This window comes from Rhinopithecus roxellana, chromosome 5, assembly GCF_007565055.1.
Source record: "Rhinopithecus roxellana isolate Shanxi Qingling chromosome 5, ASM756505v1, whole genome shotgun sequence".
Lineage (NCBI taxonomy): Eukaryota > Metazoa > Chordata > Mammalia > Primates > Cercopithecidae > Rhinopithecus > Rhinopithecus roxellana.
The window spans coordinates 44,621,724-44,644,188 of record NC_044553.1 but is presented as its reverse complement, the minus strand read 5'-3'; the positions used below and the strand labels follow the sequence as shown (position 1 = coordinate 44,644,188).

At 45.6% G+C, this 22,465-nt stretch overlaps 1 protein-coding gene across 3 annotated transcripts in view; it reads right to left on the bottom strand.

Annotated features, from left to right (window-relative positions):
- The window catches only part of CGNL1 (cingulin like 1), a 177,780-nt gene extending 156,101 nt beyond the window's left edge, over positions 1–21,679 (bottom strand). For all 3 annotated transcript variants that reach the window (XM_030931447.1, XM_010374266.2, XM_030931449.1), the window contains exon 1: positions 21,621–21,679. The gene's annotated coding sequence lies outside the window, so the exon portion shown is untranslated. The remainder of the gene's footprint in view (positions 1–21,620) is intronic.
- Positions 21,680–22,465: the final 786 nt, after the last annotated feature.

The window sequence follows — 22,465 nt, the reverse complement described above, 5'->3', positions numbered from 1 at the left end:
TGATCCATTCCTCTTCCCATGCCTATATTTTCATCCCCCCTAGCCTCAGGTTAAATGTCACCTTCCCGAAGAAGCCATGTCCCAGAAGACTGACTTCTTTCTGCAAGACTTTAGGGAACCATGCCCTGAACTCACAGATTGATGTAATCTCTCCCAGTGCTCCAACAGTGCCCTATGCATGGATTCTACATTGGACTATGATTATATGATTTCTGAGTCTTTCTCTTCTCCTGGACTATAAACTCCTAGAGGGCAGAAATCAAGTTATATTCGTTATTACGTATCGGCACCACACCTTCCAGATAGCTAGAGCACTATAATTGTTAAAATTGTTATTACCAGGGTAAGTCCATAGGCAATGGAATCAGAATCCATATCAAGTTTGATACAGTGCAATTCTACCACACACCCACCAGAATGATGGAAATGAAGATGATAGGCAATACAGTGTTGACACCAGAGCCACTGGAACCCTCTGCTAGGTGAGAGTGTAGAAAACAGTTTCACAGTATAGAACACAGCTCCACACCTATTAAGACCCAGCAGTGCTGACCTAGAAATATACTCTAGGAGTCACATACATATACAAAGCATGTACAAGAACGAACACAATTAGGCATATGGCGGCTCACACCTATAATCCCAGCACTTTGGGAGGGCAAGGGAGGCAGATCACTAGAGGTAGGAGTTCAAGACCAGCCTGGTCAACATGGCGAAACCCTGTCTCAATTAAAAATAAAAAATTAGCCAGGCATGGTGCTGTGCACCTGTAGCCCCAGCTACTTGGGAGGCTGAGGCAGAAGAATCGCCTGAACCCGGGAGGCGGAAGTTTTAGTGAGCTGAGATTGCACCACTGCACTCAAGCCTGGGCAATAGAGGAGACTTTGTTTCAAAAAAAGAGAGAGAGAGAGAGAACAATTAATAACAGCCAAGAACCAAAAATAACCAAAGTCCATCAACAGTAGAATTACTCTCTGTTCATTCTTATATATGCTTTGTATATGTATGCAGCTTTTTTTTGAGACCAATTACTGAGGCATATTTGTACATTAAACTATACAATAAGAAATGTAGCAATATATTTAGCAAGGAGAAAAAACAAATTATTGCTACATGCAAATTCATGTATTTCACATCAATGGATGAATTTCACAAACATAATACTAAGTAAAACAAGCCAAATACAAAGAGTACATACTGTATGAATATGATTCTGTTTTTATGAAGTTCAAGAACAGCCAAAGCTTATCTGTGGTGATAGAAACAGAATAGTAGGCAACTTTGTTGAAAAATAACAACAAAAATAACAACAAAAAGAAAACTTCTAGAAGATTCTTTGCATTAAAATTTATGAACTTTTTACTTTAAAAAAAAATGTTTAACTCAGTTTGTACCATAGTGCTAACCACTTAGCAACTGCATGGTCCTGGGCAAATATCTTAACCTTAAGCTTCAGTTTCTACAGTTGAAAATGAGGATAAAAACAAAACCATCCCCTACTTGATGGGAACATGATGAGAATTAAATTAGGCAATGCACATAGAGTGCTTAACATAATGCCCAGCACAGGGTAGAGCCCAATATACAACAGCAAAAAGAGCAGCAGCAAAGTTCTACTGATGCCTTACTTGGTGCCAGGCACTGCTCTTAGCTTTAAGCCCTTAATCACTGTGCAATACACCTCGCCCAGCTCCTGTTCTTATTAACGAGTCAAGGCCAGACGCAAAGGCTGTGACCTGGGCATTCAGTAGCCATCTGTGCATAACACGAATCACAACATTCATTTCAAGAAGGGTGAATCACTAGTTACGCTGCTGCTGAGGTTTCAAAGGAAAGAAACTGGCAGGAGTCACACATTGGGATTATTTAGCTTCAGAAAGCATAAGCTGCTTTTTGCAGAAACAGGAAGATTTTATTCTGGTGAAATCACTCATGTTGAATTGAGGACTCATTTGGGAACTGAAGGAACTTATCTTTCTTCCCTAAGGAAACAGAAGAGACAACTAACACTCTGTTAAAATTATTCATGTTGACTAGCTAAATTTACTATCTTTTAATGCAGTTCAGAATTATAATTAAAATAATTGGGTTTTTTTGGTTTTTTTTTTTTTTTTTTTGAGACAGAGTCTCACTCTGTCACCCAGGATGGAGTGCAGTGGCATGATCTCGGCTCACCACAACCTCCACCTCCCGGGTTCAAGCAATTCTCCTACTTCAACCTCCCAAGTAGCTGGGATTACAGGCACACACCACCACACCCAGCTAATTTTTGTATTTTTTAGTAGAGACAGGGTTTTACCATATTCGCCAGGCTGGTCTTCAGTGATCTGCCCACCTCAGCCTCCAAAAGTACTGGGATTACAGGTGTGAGCCACTGCGCCTGGCCAAATAATTGTTTAAGTACATGCTTACTGTGTAGTGACTGAAAATTTTGCTCATGAAGCAAGGGGCTCAGATCATGTAAGATCTTCTCCAGTCACACCACACGGAATGCACCTGACTGTGGACACTAAGCAGAGTCAGATCTGGTTAGTACTTGGATGGGAAATTATAATAGGTCATTTGTAACACTGATACAATAGTCTCCAATTTACAAGACTAACCTGTACATTTGAGAATGGGCTCAATTCTCATGAATTGCGGCTTCAAATAAGAAAACACAAACTGCCTGGTTTTGAACCTACCCCCACCATTTACTAGTTAAGTCACCTTGGGCAAGTTACTAAATCTCTCTGTATCTCAGTTCCTTGGTAAAAATGGAATCGATAGCGTTATTTTAAGAACCAAATGAGCTGGGCGCAGTGGCTCACACCTGTAATCCCAGCACTCTGGGAGGCCGAGGTGATGGATCACCTGAGGTCGGGAGTTCGAGACCAGCCTGGCCAACATGGAGAAACCCCATCTCTACTAAAAATACAAAAAATTAGCTGGGTGTGGTGGCACGTGCCTGTAATCCCAGCTACTCAGGAGGCTGAGGCAAGAGAATCATTTTAACCCAGGAGGTGGAGGTTGCGGTGAACCGAGATCGTGCCATTGCACTCCAGCCTGGGCAACGAGAGGGAAACACTGTCTTAAAAAAAAAAAAAAAAAAAAAAAAATTAGCCTCATGTGGCGGCATAGGCCTGTGGTACCAGCTACTCTGTATGTTAAGATGGGAGGATGGCTTGAGCCTAAGAGGTTGAGGCTGCAGTGAACCATGATCGTGCCACTGCACTCCAGCCTGGGTGATAGAGTGACAAGAGGCTTTGGCTTTTTTAAAACAAACAAAAAAGTTAATACATGTTAAGTACTTAGAACAGTATCAGGCACTGTTGAGTGACATAGAAGTATTAGTATCATTAATTTTTATTAAACTTTCTGATGCAGATGCAGAATTCATGTAAAATTATACAACTTAGTCACAAAAACTGCAGATGTGGCCGGGCGCGGTGGCTGACTCCTGTAATCCCAGCACTTTGGGAGGCCGAGGCGGGCGGATCACGAGGTCAGGAGATCAAGACCATCCTGGCTAACACGGTGAAACCCCGTCTCTACTAAAAATACAAAAAACTAGCCGGGCGAGGTGGCGGGTGCCTGTAGTCTCAGCTACTCGGGAGGCTGAGGCAGGAGAATGGCGTAAACCCGGGAGGCGGAGCTTGCAGTGAGCCGAGATCGCGCCACTGCACTCCAGCCTGGGCCACAGAGCGAGACTCTGTCTCAAAAAAAAAAAAAAAAAAAAAAAAAAAAAACTGCAGATGTAATATAGACTATCTGAAAACCAGAGGAGGTTATATACTAAGATCATGTGAAGTGAGCATGACATTTGGTCTTTGTAGTAATATTTACGCACACACAGAAACACATGCGCTTTCTGTCTCTCTCTGTTTTTTCTCTGTCTCTCAAGATTTCTCTCAAGGTCTGCTCTGGAACATAATGTACCAATGATCTCAGGTTCTTTGAATCCCAAAATGATCCCAGAAAAATGATAAGTTAAATATTACTTTTCTTTAAATATTACTTTTCTATTACTTTTTTAAAAAGATTAGTTAAATATTACTTTTCTTCCAAGTATATCGAAGAACCCATTAAACACACACACGCATATACACACACACACACACACACACACACTGAAAAGGTACACTTGTTTTTTGTATTTCAAAAGCACACTGGAATCATTCCACTGCACATTAGAGGAGCAAAGTGGATGATGCTCACAGACTTCACCCTGTAGCAGAGAAGGCCTACTAAGCTTTTACATTTTCCTCCAATTGTGAACACTGAAAGCTTTTCATTTTGTTCCAAAGGAAATGATCTTACCATAGCTCAACGATACTATCATTGTCTGAATAAAGTGGGTATCCGGTGGCCATTGCAGAAGGTCTAAATGCTAAAACCCAAGGGTATAAAAGTTAAAAGTAACTCAATAGAAATGTCAGTTACAACATTCTTTCTTTTGATTTATGACAATCAAACTTAGAACCCTGGAGCAAGGGAATTAAGAAGAATATGGCACAATGTAAGGGTAGCAGTCTACATCCCCTCCTTCCACCTTTGCCATTAAAAAGGCCCATTTTATTTTTCTATATGGAAGAGAATTATACTTGAAAATACCACTACATACAATTCTTTCATCTCACCAACAGGCATATTCGCACTCTTCTACATATTCTATATTCCTGATTCACCAATACTGGCCAATCAGGTTGAAAATCCCTATCTCACAACTGTCATCTGTGGCTTATTGCTGTTATCAAAGTCACATCACTAAGATAACAATTTTTTATGTATTAGTCCAGGGTATCAAAGAACTTTATTTCTGCTTTAAAAAAATAACTGTTCATTCTATACTTAGTAGACTTTAAACATCTAGACTCCATTGAAGCCACTCACTATTAACACAGTTAACGTGAGATGGTGGTTTCTTGCCTTTGCTCTACCCTCAGTTGTAAAAACCTTACACAGCTTTATTATCCAGAACCTGGGACAGTAGGCTTCAGTAGGAGACAGATGATGAATAGAAAGTCTCATACTGACACTGATTCCTTAGCAATGAATTAGATTCTGGGAGCTCAAGGAAAAAGTAGGAAATGACAGCCATATTTCTCTGCAAGATAAATTTCCAGCAGAATGGACTCTCTTGCTGACTCGAGCTGCTTGGTTGGGTTTCAGCACCTCATAAACTTGTGTTAGGTCTTGACCTAAACATTCATTCATTCTTCAAATGTGTATTTGTCTCTACTAGGTAGAAGACACTGTGCCAGGTACCCAAAGAGATTAAAATGACCTTCTTTCACTCCTGGACTTCTCCCCCTCCCCAACCTCCCTCTAGGCCGATCACACACAGCTAAATGCACTCCTATCCTCTCACACCATGTCTCAGATAATGCCCCGTTAGGGCCTCGGTTTCCTCTCTTTAATTTCTCCCACCCCCACTAAGAAAACGCCTATCACTTTCTTTTGTATTATAAAGGTAATACATACAGTGATATTTACAAAATTCAAACAGCCAAGAAGGGCATGAAATGAAAAACAAAATTTCATGAAATGAAAACCAAACCACACCACCATCCCACAGCCCAGATATAACCATATCTCTTGGTTCCAGAAATTTATATTTGCAATAAAAAATTAAGACTTTTTTTCACCATCTTATGGTGCTGAAAAAAATAAGACTTTTATTGTAATGGTCTTAGGTGGGGGAAAAAAACAAAATTTTGAAAGTCTTTATTTTTGCAAACAAAAAAATGGGATCTCAGAATACATGCTGATTTGCATCTTTTCTGTGCTTTCCTCCTTTCCTGCCTCTGGACATCACTTAGAATAAGGATATGATGGGTGGAGCAGCAACAGCCACACTGAGATCATGAGGAAACAAGCTTGAAGGCAAACATCAAACACTCAGGCGAGGAAAGAGGAAATAAGCCTGGGTCTTTAAACTAACTCCCCCAACAGCCCAGACTTTGGACTTGTTTACATGAGGTAACAAATGTCATTTTAAAAATGTCTTACTTAAACTACTTTTTAACCACCTTTTGCTTTTTTTAGTCCTATGTAAACCACCTTCAACTGAGTTTTGTTCGCTTGCAAGTAAAAGCAGCCCCACTGCCAGACTGCTCTCTAGATAGAAGCCCAGTGAATTTATAATCCCGCACACAGCACGTGTGAGAGTGTCTGTCTCCACACACCCTTGGCTTTACAAGGTTTTGGTGCCCATCTATTCCTGGTGCATTTTCACTAGTGGCTAGAGCCTTTTCTTCCTCAAAGTCTAGCAGCTCTTCATTAAAGAAATGGCCCATTGCGGCCGGGCGCGGTGGCTCACGCCTATAATCCCAGCGCTTTGGGAGGCCGAGGCGGGTGGATCACGAGGTCAGGAGAGCCAGACTATCCTGGCTGACATGGTGAAACCCCGTGTCTACTAAAAATATAGAAAATTAGCCGGGGAGGTGGCGGGCGCCTGTAGTCCCAGCTACTCGGGAGGCTGAGGCAGGAGAATGGGGTAAACCCAGGAGGCGGAGCTTGCAGGGAGAGGAGATCGCGCCACTGCACTCCAGTCCGGGCAACAAAGCGAGACTCCATCTCAAAAAAAAAAGAAAGAAAGAAAGAAATGGTCCATTGCAAAGCAGTAACAGCAAGGCTACTTATCTTCGGCCAGTATTTCATTCATTTTGCTTCGCTTGTGTCATCCCATATGGGCACGAGGCTCACATGGCTTCTTCCAAAGCAGACTCTGTCATCACAGGGCCAGAATATACTGTAACACAGGACACCAGTCTGGACTCTGTTAGACTATGATAACCACGGGGTGTGGAAAGATAGGCACTAGACTGGGAACAGAGTGGCCTGGCTCCCATCTGCCACTTTTGAGCTGCTTGGCTGAAGACAAGTCACCTCACCTCCTGAAGCCTGTTTCTTTGGATGTAAAAGGCAGGGTCTGGAAGCTACAGCCCAGGGTCCTTATGAAGACTGGGACATGGTGCACAAAGGCACTGATGCTAACCTGTCACTGACTATTAAAGGTGGGACTTAGGCTGAGGCAAGCCCCTGGCCTCCTTCTTTGTCCTCTTTGCCCTCTCAGCTTGTCACACTCCTGCCACCACAGTTGGCAGCCTGTCAGGTCATGATGGCTGACCCAAAGAAAATCAGGCCCATCCTTCTGCTCCTCCCACAGATAGGCAGCACTCCCAAAAGCCTCATCACAGTGAATGGATATGATCAATATCCAGCCAGCTGAGAGGCAGGGCATGCCAGCTAATGTACAGGAAATGCCAAGGCCTGGGCTGGTACCTGCACCAAATGCATACGATTTTTCACCCAGCCAGCCTAGGTCTTGCAAGCTCCCAAAAGGCTAGTTTGGCCCAAACTACCCTCTTCCGTCTTATTCATTCTCTACCATTGTGAATGGAATTATTGTTCTCAGTGCCTTTCTCCTCCACATACATCTACCTTCTTTGCCATATGGCTTCAAGTTACCTCCTACTAGAACGGGCCAGGTATACTTCCTCACCCGGCTGATGTGGGGCTTGACAATGCAATCTGTGTTGGCCAAGGGAATCTTGGCAGAACTGACAATGGGCCGGTTATACACCAAAGCTCTAAGAGGCTTCCAGCATTTCTTCTTGCCTTCTTATGCCTCCGTAATCTGCCCAAGGCGAGCTGGACCTGCATTATTTGTTGCCCCTGCAGCCTGGGCTGCTGAATAAAACACATGTAGAATAGACCTCAACCCAGATGGAAGCCTGGAGTCTGGCTTGGCCAAGTCAAGCCCAGCCTGGCTCAACCAAACCACACCCAACCGACAGCTGAGTGAAGGGAAAATGAACCTTTGTGGTTGTAAAGAACTGAGATCTGGGGCCCGGTGCAGTGGCTCACACCTATAATCCCAGCACTTTGGGAGTTCAAGGAAGGTGGATTACCTGAGGTCAGGAGTTTGAGACCAGGCTGGCCCACATGGCGAAAACCCATCTCTACTAAAAATGCAAAAATTAGCTGGATGTGGTGGCGCGTGCCTGTAATCCCAGCTCCTCGGGAGGCTGAAGCAGGAGAATCTCTTGGACCCAGGAGGTGGAGGTTGCAGTGAGCCGAGATGGCACCACTGCACTCCAACCTGGGCAACAGAGTGAGACTCCATCTCAAAAAAAAAAACAAATACAAAAAAACTGAGATCTGGGATTGCTTGTTACACAGAAACATTAAACAGCAAAATCCAATACAACCATTGTAAGAGCAAATATAACTAAGTTTGCCTGGCACATAATGACACACAATGATAAAATATTTACACTTAATGTTAAGGCAATCTGAATCCATTTACCATTCAAACACATACAGAGCACTCCTATACCTGAGGCACCAGGCAAGGCCCACAGGGCCCTGAGTAAAAAGAAAAACACAAAGTTAACTAACTCCTGCAGGTGTCTTTTTGGTCAAGCGTAACTCCAAGCTTCCTAAACGCTGCTGGGGGAGAGGGAAGGGTCTGTGTTGAAAAAGTGTCTGCTCATTTCATTCATTCATTTACTATCCTGGGTTAAAACACAAAAGGCATGAAATTCAGCATCTGTGCATTTAAGTGAATTCTTACATTTGTTGATAGCAGAATCTACTTTTTCTACAAATATACTATTCACTTAAAAGACAGTTGGAAACTACAAGTTTTTTGTTTGTTTTTTATTTTTTGAGATGGAGTTTTGTTCTTGTTGCCCAGGCTGGAGGGGAACCTGAATCATTTTTAATGAACTCCTTGGTTCCACTATCTTCATTTATTTCCTGAGCACGCTGATGCCCCAGGCACGTGATTTGTAACTTTGCTAGAAAGCAGCACACACATCATTCCTAGTTCCAAACCCCGGCTGCCCAGATGCAGCCACTGATCACGAATTATTTTAAAGGAGAGTTGACATCCCCTAGTGCCCAAAATTTAAATTTAAAAAGAAAAAAAAAAAAAAAAACTCTCTATAGTTTGACTCCAAAGTCTTCATTTTTTACCTTTAGAATTTTATTTCATCTGCAAATGTGAAGATTCTTCCTCTAAAGGACAATGGAAAAGACAAGTTTCAGCCACACTCCTTCTTACATTCACCTCCTCTCAGAAAGTCATGGAAGACTCCCACATCTAATAGCCTTTGCCATGAAGTCTTTCCAACAATCTTTTGGAAGTCTAAATAAAATCTATATCCACTGGTTTGTCCTTCTTCCCACATTTATTCTCTCCCTCGGAGAACTTGAATAGATTTGCCAAAAGCATCATTTCTCCATCTGCGAGTCATGTTTTCTTTACAGTCCAGTGGCGTCACCCTGTCCCATGGATTACACAAGGCTGCCAGGTATGGAGGCAGATTAGCTCTGATAACAGGAAGCATTTCTATGATTCTAACCAGGAACTCACCAAACTGAAGAGTCAGTACAGTCATGAGAGCACACACATCGACAGCTCCCTCTGCAGACACTGCTCCGAGCACTGGACACACAAGAATTCCTAGAATAGCACCCTGGAGCCAGGATTCAGACCCGGGCAGTCCAGACCCAGAATCCAGACTGCTACCTACCCACCTCTGCAGCCTCTACAAACCCCCAGCACATGCCAGTGGCTCCGGGCTCCCCTCACCCTCACCCTCCTGTTCTCATCCAGCACAACGAGGGTCCTCAGAAAAGCAGTACAAAGCAAAGACCACCCCAGAATTTTCTTTATTTTAACTTTTCCCAGGACTCCTCTAACGACAACTCTGGAGTTTTCCCTGAAGCTAAAGCAGCCTGCTTCCTCTTCTCGGGGCCTATTGACCTCTCCAGAATCAGAGAAAAAAGTAGAGCCTCCTCCAGCTCTCAGGTCCTAAGGCCCCAGAATCTCAGGAGCCTGGCGTTGCTCTCCTAAATGCTTCAATCTCTGCCCACTGGAGCTTCCCCAACACTGCAGATGAGGTCAGAAGTGGGGCAGGATAACTGCCCTTCCCAGGTAGGGAAATGCTTCACCTCCTTCCAGTCCAGTCTCTCTCTCAGGAGCTGGTTTTACATTTCTATGTGGCTTTCAGCCTTGCTGAATCTTCTACTACTGGCAGCTGACGGGGGCAGGATAGCCAAGAATGTCCTCCACCCCCTGCCCAGCCCCCATCTCTGATCCCAGTCTGGGTCAATGACAAGCTACAAACCTGGCCCAAGCCTCCACCTGGAAATCTAAAGCAAAGGATATTATTAAAGTCACAGGTTAAGGATCACTCACTCCACAGCTCCTCATTTAGAAGCCTGCAGTGGCATCAAATGTAAACACTTCCCAAGAACAGCTTTAAAACAGGGGGAGGTTTTTATTAAACGACTTAATTGAGGGCCACTTCTCATTGTGGGAAGCTTTTAAACTGATGAATAAAAGGGGCCTGGTGGTGTTTTCCAGACACTTGTTTTTAAAACCTGTCACGCAGTCATGGGGAAATGAAGCACCACTCAGGGCCCCCATGTGTGCTCCTGCGGCTAATTCTTCCGCAGAAGTAAGATACCTAAAAAGACCTATTCCCCAGCACCAAGAACCTGGCATGAGGGCTTCATTCCATATTCATTTCAAGGGTCATCAGAAGTACTGGATGGGAAAAGTGGAAAAAATAAGGCTGGCCAAGAAGGATCAAAATCAATGAAGAAAGATACTTTAAAACTTGAAAACAGAGCATGACTTAAGAGAACCACAGGCCTGATGAAACTGAGGCTTGGGTTGCTCTGCAAAAAAGACACCAGGTAAAAAGTGGTGAAGTGCTGGTGCACGTTACAATACACAGATGACACCTTGAAAACATTATGCTAAGTGAAAGAAGCCAGATGCAAAAGGCCATCCATTGCATGAAATACATTTATACGAAATATCCAGACTAGGCAGTTCCATAGAAACAGAAAATAGACGAGTGGGCTCGTGGAGAGGGAGTGGCTGGGGGAAGGGAGGAACGTGGAGTGACTGCTCAACGGGTCCAGGATTTCCATTTAGAGGGATGAAAAAGTTTTGGAATTAGATAGTGGTGATGGTTGTGCAACATTGTGAATGTACTTAATGCCACTGCACTGTACACTTGAAATTGGTTAAAATGGAGATTTTATGCTGTATTTTACCACCAAAAACAAAATACCAAGAACCAGAAAGATCTTTTTCAGCTCCTAAATCAGGAACAATCTCTTCATCTGAGTAAAAATACACAAGCTACAAGCCAACATAAAATATTATTTTACTAACAGCAACTCATTTACTGAGTTAAGCTCGCATCTTCACGGCACACCTCACAGGACAAGTTGCTGAAGCCTCACACCCATCTTCAGCTGGGTGTTACTGTCATCACTGTCATTATCCTCATTTTACAGGTGAGGAAACTGAGGTGCAACGAGGTCCAGTAGCTAACCCAGGGTCACACAACAAGCACGGGAAAAGCCAAAGGTTGTACACAGAGCAGCCTGTGAGTGGCTGACCTCATGCTGTCAACCACCTGGGCCACACTGCTTCCCGAACCACATACCCTGCTGCAGGAACTGCTTGGGGGGCCTCATACCATGGCGGTAACACTGATATTCCTTGACTGTTGAACCCCTATCATTTTTAGTGTCCTTGACCTATGAACTGCATCCCCTGAAAAACGCCTTCAAAAGGCATACCTTAGGAATCACACTAGCACATTCGCATGCGAAGAGCTAGTTTCACACGTGCAGAGTCAGAGCAACATGATGAGATGGGAGAGTGACATGATGACCTACCTGTCCTTTAACAGGGGAGAAAAGCAAGGCTCACAGTCTGTAGCAGTGCAGGCCCCACTCCACCAAGGTCCTCCGCAGGGAATGGGTTTAACCACCCCAGAGGCTAAGCGGTTTCACTGGTTTTAGCATGGCTATTTAGATGTAAACGATGCAAGCAAGTTTCAAATGAAGTTAAGTCATGCTTAATGGAGAGAAAAGGAGGTGTTCCCACCTCAGGGGCACCTGTGGGGTAACCCAGAGGCATCAATAAAACGTTAAATTCCATTCTTTCCACCCTACTTAAGAAAGGAGGGATCTTTGTCCCTGGCCAATAGCTCCCTTAGATCAGAGATGTTAAAAAGAGCTACCATTGTTTGAGGTTCCACTTGGCCAGGGTTTCTTAGCCTTGGCTCTACTGACATTTTAAGCCAGATAATTCTTGTGGGGGACTGTCCTTTGAATCGAAGGATATTTAGCAGCATCCCTGGCCTTGGCCCATTAGATACCAGCAGCCATCACTACCCCAGTCATAACTACCAAGAATGTCTCCAGATATTGTCAAATGTACCCCCGGGTTGGGAGATGGGGGGAGGGCCCTGTTTGAGAACCACTGTACTATGTCAAAGAGATGTGGCTTGACTCTATGTAGTAGGCATTACATCTATTTTACAGATGAGGAAACGAACCTGAAATGGAAGAGGAACCAAAGAGCTATCACTCCTGGTGATCATCAAATAGAGCTTCCAATCCAAGTAAGTGAGAACTTTCTTGGTCCCACAGTGTGAAGAAGGAATGAAAATACAGGAGATGAAATGACTTTCTTTTTCTTTGTCGCCCAGGCTGGAGTACAGTGGCACGATCTCAGTTCACTGCAATCTCCGCCTACTACAGGCATGCGTCCCCATGCCCAGCGAATTTTTTATATTTGTAGCAGGGACAGGGTTTCACCATGTTGGCTAGGCTGGTCTTGAACCCCTGATCCCAATTGATCCACCTGCCTCGGACTCCCAAACTGCTAGGATTACAGGCGTGAGTCACTTCACTCAGCCCAAGGTGAAACTACTTTGTACTGGCTCATGTATTTAAATGTTAAACAGGAAAATGGATGGTGGGCTTGAATCTTACCAGGTATTTGGTCCCTCAACCGCAAAGAAAATATATTCTGCAGACCCTGATGACAAGAGCAGCCCCAAACAATGCATGGAAGTCTGAAGGGCCTCCTTTACTCACTCAATAGTCTGCAAGCTGGGTGTAGGGATGTCCTTCAAATAAGAAATGCTTTAAGCAAACAAGCAAAAAATGATTCACCATGAGAACTTGAAATGCATACAAGACAGCATGCTTTTATCAACAATTCTCTCCTGTTATTTTTGCAAAACACTCCCCACACACTCTCACTCTTAAGGTTTGTCTGTTTTTCTGTTTAGACATCACTGTGGCTGCTAGAGATAGAGGAAATACAAGGATGTCAAGTTTCACAACACTGTCTTTCTTCCTTCCTTCCACAAAGCTTTATTGAGCACCTATTTTCTACCAGACACTAGGTATACAAGGTCAGTAAAGAGGTCTCATGTCTTTAAAGGTTTGTTTGAAAGTTTATGGAAGTTAGAAAAAAAAAAAGAAAAGGAAGAAAAAAAAAGAAAGTTTATGGGAATTCAGACACACAAACAAAGAGCACTGATGTTGTTCTCATTGCTAACATAAAGGCATATACAGGCCATCAATAATTTGTTGGAGAAATGCATGAGTGGGTGAGTTCAAGGAATGAATGAAGAGCAGGTGCAGCATCCAGGCCTCTGTGTTTAGAGAGATGGTAGTTGTGAGCAGAGCTCAGAGCTGGACAGCAAGGGTTTGAACCCCAGATTTCAGCACTTTGACAAGTTACCCAATTTCCCATGGCCTTGTTTCTCTCGCCTGTAAAAGGGTTTTATGATCATACCTATCCCATAGAATTGCTATAGTAAAAGCTCTAGGACGGGGCTGGAGGCAAATACTCTGGGAGGATTTGCTATTATAAGAATTCCTGATCTTGGGCAGGTCTCCTGGAAAGTGTCTGGCAACTCTCTCCGTCTTTTGCACCCCATCCAGCTGCCTCACACCCAGAAAGTTGGACTCAGGCCTGCAGGGAGAAGCAGTCATGTCATGAGCAAGCCAGGCCTGGAGAATCAGCTAACTGGTGGGTCTTATCTCCCACCCCCTATTTCCCCTCTCCCTTCACCCTACCTTCTCCTCCCACCCCACCCCACTCTCCAAAGCTTATAGGTGGCCCCAGGCAGCACAGACTGTTAGGGCTGAGCTAGTCTGGCCACATCCAGAGCAAAGGCATTTAAGCCCCGAACCTGAAACTCACAAGTAAAAGAAATCTGAAGTTTGGGCTGGGCATGGTGGCTCATGCCTATAATCTCAGCACTTCAGGAGGCCTAGGTGGGTGGATGGCTTGAGTTCAGGAATTAGAGACCTGCCTGGGCAACATGGCAAAACCCCATTTCTACAACACACACACACATACACAAAAATTAGCCAGGCATAGTGGCCTGCCTCTGTGGTCCCAGCTCCTCGGGAGGCTGAGGTGGGAGGATCACTTGAGCCTGAGCCTGGGAGGTTGAGGCTGCCGTGAGCTGTGATCACACCACTGCAGTCCAGCCTAGCCAATAGAGTGAGACTATCTCGAAAAAAGAAAAAGGTCAGGTGGGGTGGCTCACGCCTGTAATCGCAGCACTTTGGGAGGCTGAGGCAGCCCATCCTGGCTACACGGTGAAACCTCGTCTCAACTAAAAATACAAAAAATTAGCCAGGCGTGGTGGGGGGCGCCTGTAGTCCCAGCTACTCAAGAGGCTAAGGCAGGAGAATGGTTTGAACCCAGGAGGCAGAGGCCTGGGGAGCTGAGATCGTGCCACTGCACTCCAGCCTGGGCAACATGAGCAAAACTGTCTCAAAAACAAAAACAAAAACAAAAGAAAGAAAAAAAAAATCTTAAGTTTGTTAAACTCCGCCCTGCAATCCCTTTGCAAGCTATTTTCTCTCTCTTATCTCTCCATTCTTTATCAGGTCCTCTCCAGCACCTAAAGCTTTCACAGTAATCACCACTTTAAGTGAACGGTCCAGGGTTTTGACACTTGATTAGGGCAAGGAGAGGCTAATCAACTTTTCAGCTGCTGCTGTGTAATTCTGAGTAAGTCATTGTTTATAGAAAGGAAGATAAAAACCACACAGGCAAAAAAGGTGGGGAATCAAACCTTTTTTTAATACTATCAGCTACAAAAAAGTTCAAGGATAGATATTAGTTCATAGGATATACTAGAACTTCTTCATGACTTTGAAAACTGGGCCATTTCTTTTTCTTTTGTAATCAAGTCAAAAGAGCCCCATTGTTGAGAATCTGACAGTCCTAATTGGAATCCCCAGACTCCCAGCCTTACAGAGGAAGGGTCCTCACTTGGAAAACAGGACTAACAACACTCCCATCACAGGACTCCTGGATAGTCCTGGTCACAGTCGTTCCTCTTCCCTATGTGGACTATAAATTTGCAAGGGAAAACAGAGGGCCTGTATTGAATGCAATGAAACACAAAGATATAAAACTAAGGGAAGAGGCCAAAAACAAGAAAATTCTTGAGGCCAAAACTAGAGGTCATCTTACCTCAATCTTCCAGCAAAGAGATAAGTAACAGGAAAAGATTATTAACAATCAAGGAGCTATACAGACCTAACACACGACAAAGCAATGACCTGAACCATTACGTACTCTACCAAAGCAAAGCAGAAATCCCTGTGATTGGGCAGCAGGGAAGAAACTCTGCCCTGTAAACAAAGAGGCCTCTGGCCAGGCTGGCAGAAATATTGCATGTTCATAACAAATGCTCTGTGCACTAATCCCAAACACTCTAATTCCATGACGACCCTCCACTAACTCCCTGGAAATGTTCCCTGGAGCTGATCCTTCTTGGGTTGAAATAGTCAGCTAGTGCCCATGGTAGTAATGAACATTTATTCACTAGCCCTGTTTTATACTCATCTCTAATTATAACTCCATATGGCCTCTAAGCCCTTACTACCTGTAATTTTAAGAGCTTGAGGTAATTACTATGCAGCCAAGTTTTGTTTTTGTCGCAAGTACCACATAAACAGGAATTGGATGTGCACAGCTTCGTTTTACTCTAGAATGCCCAACACTGAATTTTGTTTTTAATCTCTTGCCCAACAACCAATTATCTACAGAATCTCAGAGGTTTGCAGAATTTGAAGAAAGGTGGAAATCATGTCTCTGTAACCTAGGATGTGGGACCTGTTCAGAGCCTTCCTGGACAGCCTAATCTACCCTCTTCTTTAAGACACCTAGAAAAGCAGCAGTCCATAAAATTTCCCTTTGATCACAAGGTTGCAATGGTCTTTAGTGGAATACCTTCTCTTTAGGTCTGAACTGATTTACTATTTTCCTCTACCTCATCTAGTAAAGACTGTGATGTTAAAAAGAAGTTGTAAGAACACAATTTCTTTCTTTTTTTTTTTTTTTTTGAGACGGAGTCTCGCTCTGTCGTCCAGGCTGGAGTGCAGTGGCACGATCTCGGCTCACTGCAAGCTCCACCTCCCAGGTTCACGCCATTCTCCTGCCTCAGCCTCCTGAGTAGCTGGGATTACAGGCGCCCACCACCGCGCCCGGCTAATTTTTTGTATTTTCGGTAGAGACGGGGTTTCACCCTGTTAGCCAGGATGGTCTCGATCTCCTGACCTCGTGATCCGCCCACCTCGGCCTCCCAAAGTGCTGGGATTACAGGCATGAGACACCACGCCCGGCCGAGAACACAATTTCTTAATCAGCTCGGCTTAGAGAAGCAAGAAACAGTAGAGAGAACTTAGCTTTGTATTCAGACAGACCAGAGTACTCTCGAACTTCAACTCTGCCATTTTCTTTTTGTTGTTTGTTTCTAAGACAGGGTTTCACTCTGTGACCCAGGCTGGAGTGCAGTGGCATGATCATGGTTCACTACAGCCTCAACCTCCTAGGCTCAAGCCATCCTCCCATCTCAACATACAGAGTAGCTGGGACCACAGGCACGCACCACCACACCAGGCTAAGTTCTGTATTTTTTGTAGAGGCAGCATTTCACCATGTTGTCCAGGCTGGTGTTGACCTCCCGGGCTCAAGGGATCCACCTGCCTCGGCCTCCCAAAGTGCTGCGATTACAGGCATGAGAACTTTGCCACTGTCAAGTACTATGCACCTTTGCAGGATTCAGCATCCTCCTTGGACCTCAGTTTCCTCATCTGTAAAATGAGGTCACTGCCACCTGCCTCTCAGGAATGTAAAGGGTTTACAGTAATGAAAGAAATGTGCTGAGCGTGATACCTGGCACTTGAAAGACAGTCAATAAACAAATAGTAACTACTATAACCATGAGGTTATTAGCCCTACGGGTCAGCTATTTGGAAACCACCTACCCAAGGGAAAAACAGTGTGAAGTCCAGTTTTCAGCCTGCCCAAGGATGCCTGAGCTAAAGCGACCATGGTATGATGAGAAACCAATGTCTGCCCATTGGCAGGAGCCATAACCACAAACCGAACCACTTGCTCCAAAAAGTGTGCAGCTGCGGCTTTCACACTGCACTTTGTATTCTCCTTCCAGCTCTGTTGCAGAGGTAGCCACTACTAAGCTTACTTTACCAGTTACTAATGTGCCAAAAATGAATCCAGCCACATTCTCCATGAGCTTCCCACCCACACCAAGTACCCCTGTTCAGCAGACTCCAGAAGCAAAAGACATCTGCCACAATCTGCTCTCTTCCTCCACCTCCCACCTCCCCTTTGCATGATGGATACCTGCGCCCTTCCCGCTCCTGGAGTCAGACATATCCAAAATCAGTCATTTGATGTACGGGCCTAATAGAATAAGCCTTAATGTAAACCCAAGTAAAGCATGTCTTATGCCTCCTGTGCCAATGAACTGAGGAGGCATCTACCCAGGCGAAGCTAGCCAGGTGCCCCATAGTACCCCACAGGCTACTGTGTTCCTCTTGATTAGAAAAGTTCCTAACTTATTGCAACCCACGGTTTCCATCCCCACCTGACTCAGGCTCCTTAAGGCAGGAACCTTATCCTGTTTACCAACAACTCTGGGTAATACATAGCTTTTGCTAGTAATAGGGGCGTCATAAAAATGTGTTTGGCCAGGCGGGCACAGTGGCTCATGCCTGTAATCCCAGCACTTTGGGAGGCTGAGGCAAGCGGATCACCTGAGGCCAGGAGTTCAAGAACAGCTTGGCCAACATGGCGAAATCCCATCTCTACTAAAAATACAAAAATAAGCCGGGTGTGGTGGCGCATGTCTGTAACCCCAGTTACTCAGGAGGCTGAGGCAGGGAGGATTGCTTGAACCCAAGAGGCGGAGGTTGCAGTGAGCCCGAGATCACATCACTGCACTCCAGCCTGGGTGACAGAGCAATCATCTCAAAAACCAAAACCAAACAAACAAACAAAAGACACCTTAGTGTGAATTTAAGATGAAGCACTATCTCCCCCAAGGATATTGGCTTGAGGGATGGAGGAGGGTACATGAAGAGAGAAGTAAAGGTAAAGGGGGTTGCAACTCGGACACCGGGCTGAAAACAGTAAGCCTTCCCTCCGCGGTAAAGGTCAGTCAACCCTGGTACTATTTCCATCCCCTACCCCGTTCCCTTTTTTATTATTTTATTTTTTCCTTTTCCATTTTCAGGGTTTTCATGTCATAACTGTTTCTTGATAACAGCAATGTCACATGCCTGAAAAAAGTAAGCACTTGGTCATCTAGAGAAAATTACCCAATTTTCAGTTTCCCTTAAACTTTGTTTTCCTGTTCTGATGCCAACCTCCCAGTCATGCCACCGCCCTTTAGGGCCGAGATCAGAAGACGAAAAGAAAGGAAAAGCATACAATCAGTTGGATATTTTTAAAAGGTCAATGGCATCTCTTAGATAAATGGGTTTCATGGGGAAAGAGAGTTAGGAGGCCATTAAATTTCTTTAACTCTCCTTCACCCACCAGCACAAGCAAATTAAACAAGGGGAAAAAAAGGAAGCCAACAGGGCAGTCAATTCTTAAGACAAACCAAAGGCCTTTTCTAGCTGCGGTATCCCCGTTCCCTAAATGGAAAAGTCTCTCACTAACTCTTTCTTCATATTTTTCTTCGCTTACTTTATTCTAATTACTTTAGGATATTAGAGCTGCTACTCCAAAGTGAGAAATTGCAATAAATGTGCTTAGGCCCACATTGACATAAACTTTTTTTTTCGGCAGGGAGGTGGGGGGAGGTCGAGTGTATTATTATACTCACGGTGTAACTATCACTGTTCAGGTGTAACTTTTCAGACACCATGAGTTCAACAGCATCCTCGAATAAGCATTTTTCTTTTCCCAATTGAGACAAGATTTGCAAGTTAACAAACCATTTAATAATATGGCTTCATTTTGTTGTCATGGTCTCACACACAGACACACACACACACACACACACACACAAAACAGTAGGAAAACACTTTCCATACGGTCTTGCTCCCCAAAGGCTGATGATGCAGGTCAGGGACACCCTGTAAGACCATGCGCTCCACGTAACCTCCATTTCAAGCCAGAGCCAAGACAATGAAGACGGCTCCCACAGGGTGCACACCTCCAGCAAGTGAATACAGTAATAGCAGCAGAGCATGGTCGTGGAAGTTGGAGAAAAGAGAGAAAACCAAGTGGGCAAAATTATGTCGTGTTTGTATTTTTCAAAAGGAATGTTCTTTGGACGTATATGAGGAGCTAGAAATGAACATAAACAGTCTTTCACTTTGGCAAGGCATTCTTGAAAGGATGTCATCCCACTGCTAATAAAAATATAATATAGGCCGGGCACGGTGGCTCATGCCTATAATCCCAGCACTTTGAGAGGCCGAGGTGGGCAGATCACCTGAGGTCAGGAGTTTGAGAACAGCCTGGCCAACGTGATGAAACCCTGTCTCTACCAAAAATACAAAAAAGTAGCCGGGCATGGTAGTGGGTGCCTGTAATCCCAGCTACTTGGGAGGCTGAGGCAGGAGAATCACTCGAACCAGGGAGGCGGAGGTTGCTGTGAGCCGAGATTGCACCATTGCACTCAAGCCTGGGTGACAAGAGTAAAACTCCATCTCAAAAAAAAAAAAAAAACATAGAGGGCCACCCCCTAAGAAAAACTTAAAACCACTGATTTGTGGTCAGGTAGCAACATCAGGGTGGAAATCTAATACAAACATCATACTTGGAGTACAAAAGTAAATTAACCAAGATCCCAGAGACTATCCCATTACTAACAAGGACAGTGAAAACACATTTTCTTAATAAAATATATGACCTAATTCAGCCACTATAAGCATGGTTACATTTTCCTTAGTCCTACTTCTCTATCATTTTTAAGATCATGTGACAGGTGTCTCAGGTGTCATCTCAGATGTGCCATGTTATACACTGTGTTCTGTCTGCAGGGCTTCATCATGTTTCCAGAATAAGTTTAATCTACAAAAATGCACATATGTTAACACAAATATCAACCACAAAACGTTAAGGATGTTGTTAGCGCTGGCTTCTTGAAGGAAAATTCCCCACATTTACGCAACTCCATTATCTATGTGGGGGAGTCTCAGGAGGGTCTCCAAGAGCTGACCAAACCCTAAAGCATTTTTTCTGCTTTTAATCTGAAATTATTTCTGAATATGACAAGTCAAATTATCACTTGGTTTTCCCTGAATAGGACAACCCTGTATTATAACCTTGACCCTGACAAGGACTCCTTGGTTCTAATGCCTACACTCCCACCTCCTTGGCAGAAAGGGCCCTGGCAGTATTGACTGTAAACAGAGAGGTAGAAACAAAGGGAACTTCAGTAAAGTCACCATCTACTGTCTAAAGTTGGAATGCACCAACCAACAGGTTCTTCAAGTGGAGAGGTGGATTAAGGAAGAGTTAAAGAGGGCCTGAGATGAGTTCTAGATCAGGACTGATCCTTAGCCGTCCGAAGAGTGGCTGGTGGGAGCAACCCGCAAAGCAGAGGTTTTCAAACTCGTCTGCACATTAGAATCACCTGGGGCGTCTTAAAAACGCCATTGTCCATGCTGCGACCCAGGGAAGCCGAATCCAGATCTCTGGGAGTGGGACACAGGCACCACTATTTTTTAAGACTCTACAGATGTGCAGCCAAGTTTGAGAACCAATGCCCACAAAAGCATTCCCAGCGAGCCTTGAGCAACGTTTTGAGCGGCATAAGCAGAGTTGGGAGGGCAGCGGCCTTAGGGTGAAGGGGAACACACAAAGCAAATATACAAAGTTTCAAAAATCTTGTGTAACTAACTCCAACATGACAGCCAAGTACCTGTCTAGAGGCCAAACAGTGATGCAACTTGGAAAAGTCCCGGGGAGAGCCAGAATGTGTGCTCCAAGTGAGGCGGGGGCTCTCGGGGATGACCTGCCTGGGCGGTGCAGTGGTCGGGAGGATCCGGGAAGAGAGAGGCCACACGCCCCTTTTTGTTCCAGGGGATGGTCTGGCCGAGCACGCCGAGGACTTAGGTACGACAGGATAGGGACTGCTTCGCGTGGGTCTCTCCCGGCTGTCACTAGAGCCGGAGGGTCCAGGCAGGGGTGGGAAGGCACAGAGCCCCTCTTCACTAAAGGGAGGTCCTGCAGGGCCTCCTCCCTCCCACCCCGGCGCGAGGCGGGTTCCCCAGGGATCGCCCGCATCTGTTCTGCGCCTGCCCTCGGCTGGGCGCTGCGCGGGAGTCCGGGTGGCACCTTCCAGCCCCAAGACCCGCGCGAAGCGGGGCACCGAGAGCGGACGCCCGGACTGAGCACAGCGCACCTGGCTGAGCCCGAACCCCTGGGGTCCTGCCGCCCTGGGCGGCCCCTAGCACCCCGGAGTCCGGCTCCCGGCGCACACCCGCCCCGCTCCCGCCCGGAGCTCACTCACCGCCGCCGCAGCCTCCCGCGTCCAGCTCCCGCCGCAGCCAGCAGAGCCCGGCCGGAGTGGAGGGGCCGCTGCGCCGCCAGGAGGCCAAGCGAGCCCGCGCCCCGCCCCGCAGCCGCCGCCCGCCCTCCCGGGAGGAGGAGCAGGGGCCGGCCGGGGGCCTAGACCCGCCGGGGCTGCCCCGGGCCCAGCCCTCCCTTCGATCCGCCCGCGGCCGGTCGGGACGAACTTCCCCAGGCACCCTCGCACGACCCGCCCTCTGCTCCGCTCGGCTCCGGGCTGCGCTTAGACCTCACCCTTCCCCGGAGCCGCTCGTCCTTCCACCTCCCCTCCGCCTTCACCGTGTATATTTCTTCTCCCAGCCTCGGCCTCTCCAAATTCCTGGCCTCCAGGAAGCCCTCCCTATTTCGCGCTCCCAACTGCGCCGAGCTCAGTTTACCCCTTTCCCTTCCTTTCCCTGCTCAGCCTTTTTCCCCCTCACTGTCAGAAACTTAAGGGACAGCGCTCTTCCGCCACAGCAAACCCACACCTATTTATTGAGCACCTACTATATCTAGACACTGGTGGGGAGGTAATCCCACTTGCGCGGTAACAACAAATGTCTATTTCTGTTGAAGAGACAGGAAGGTGGGGCGCCTCGTAAGGTGACACAGCTGGTGTAGTAGGGCCGGGATTCCAATACAGTTTTTAGGTACTTGTTTCGACCCACCCCACGGTAAACTGCGGCATGCCTCTCGCTAGCTGTGAGAACTTGGGCAAAATGTTATCAGTTTTAAACCCCCGTTTACTCATCTGTAGAATGAAGAGCTGGATACTCCACCATCAGCTATAAAGATTCTCTGAGAAAA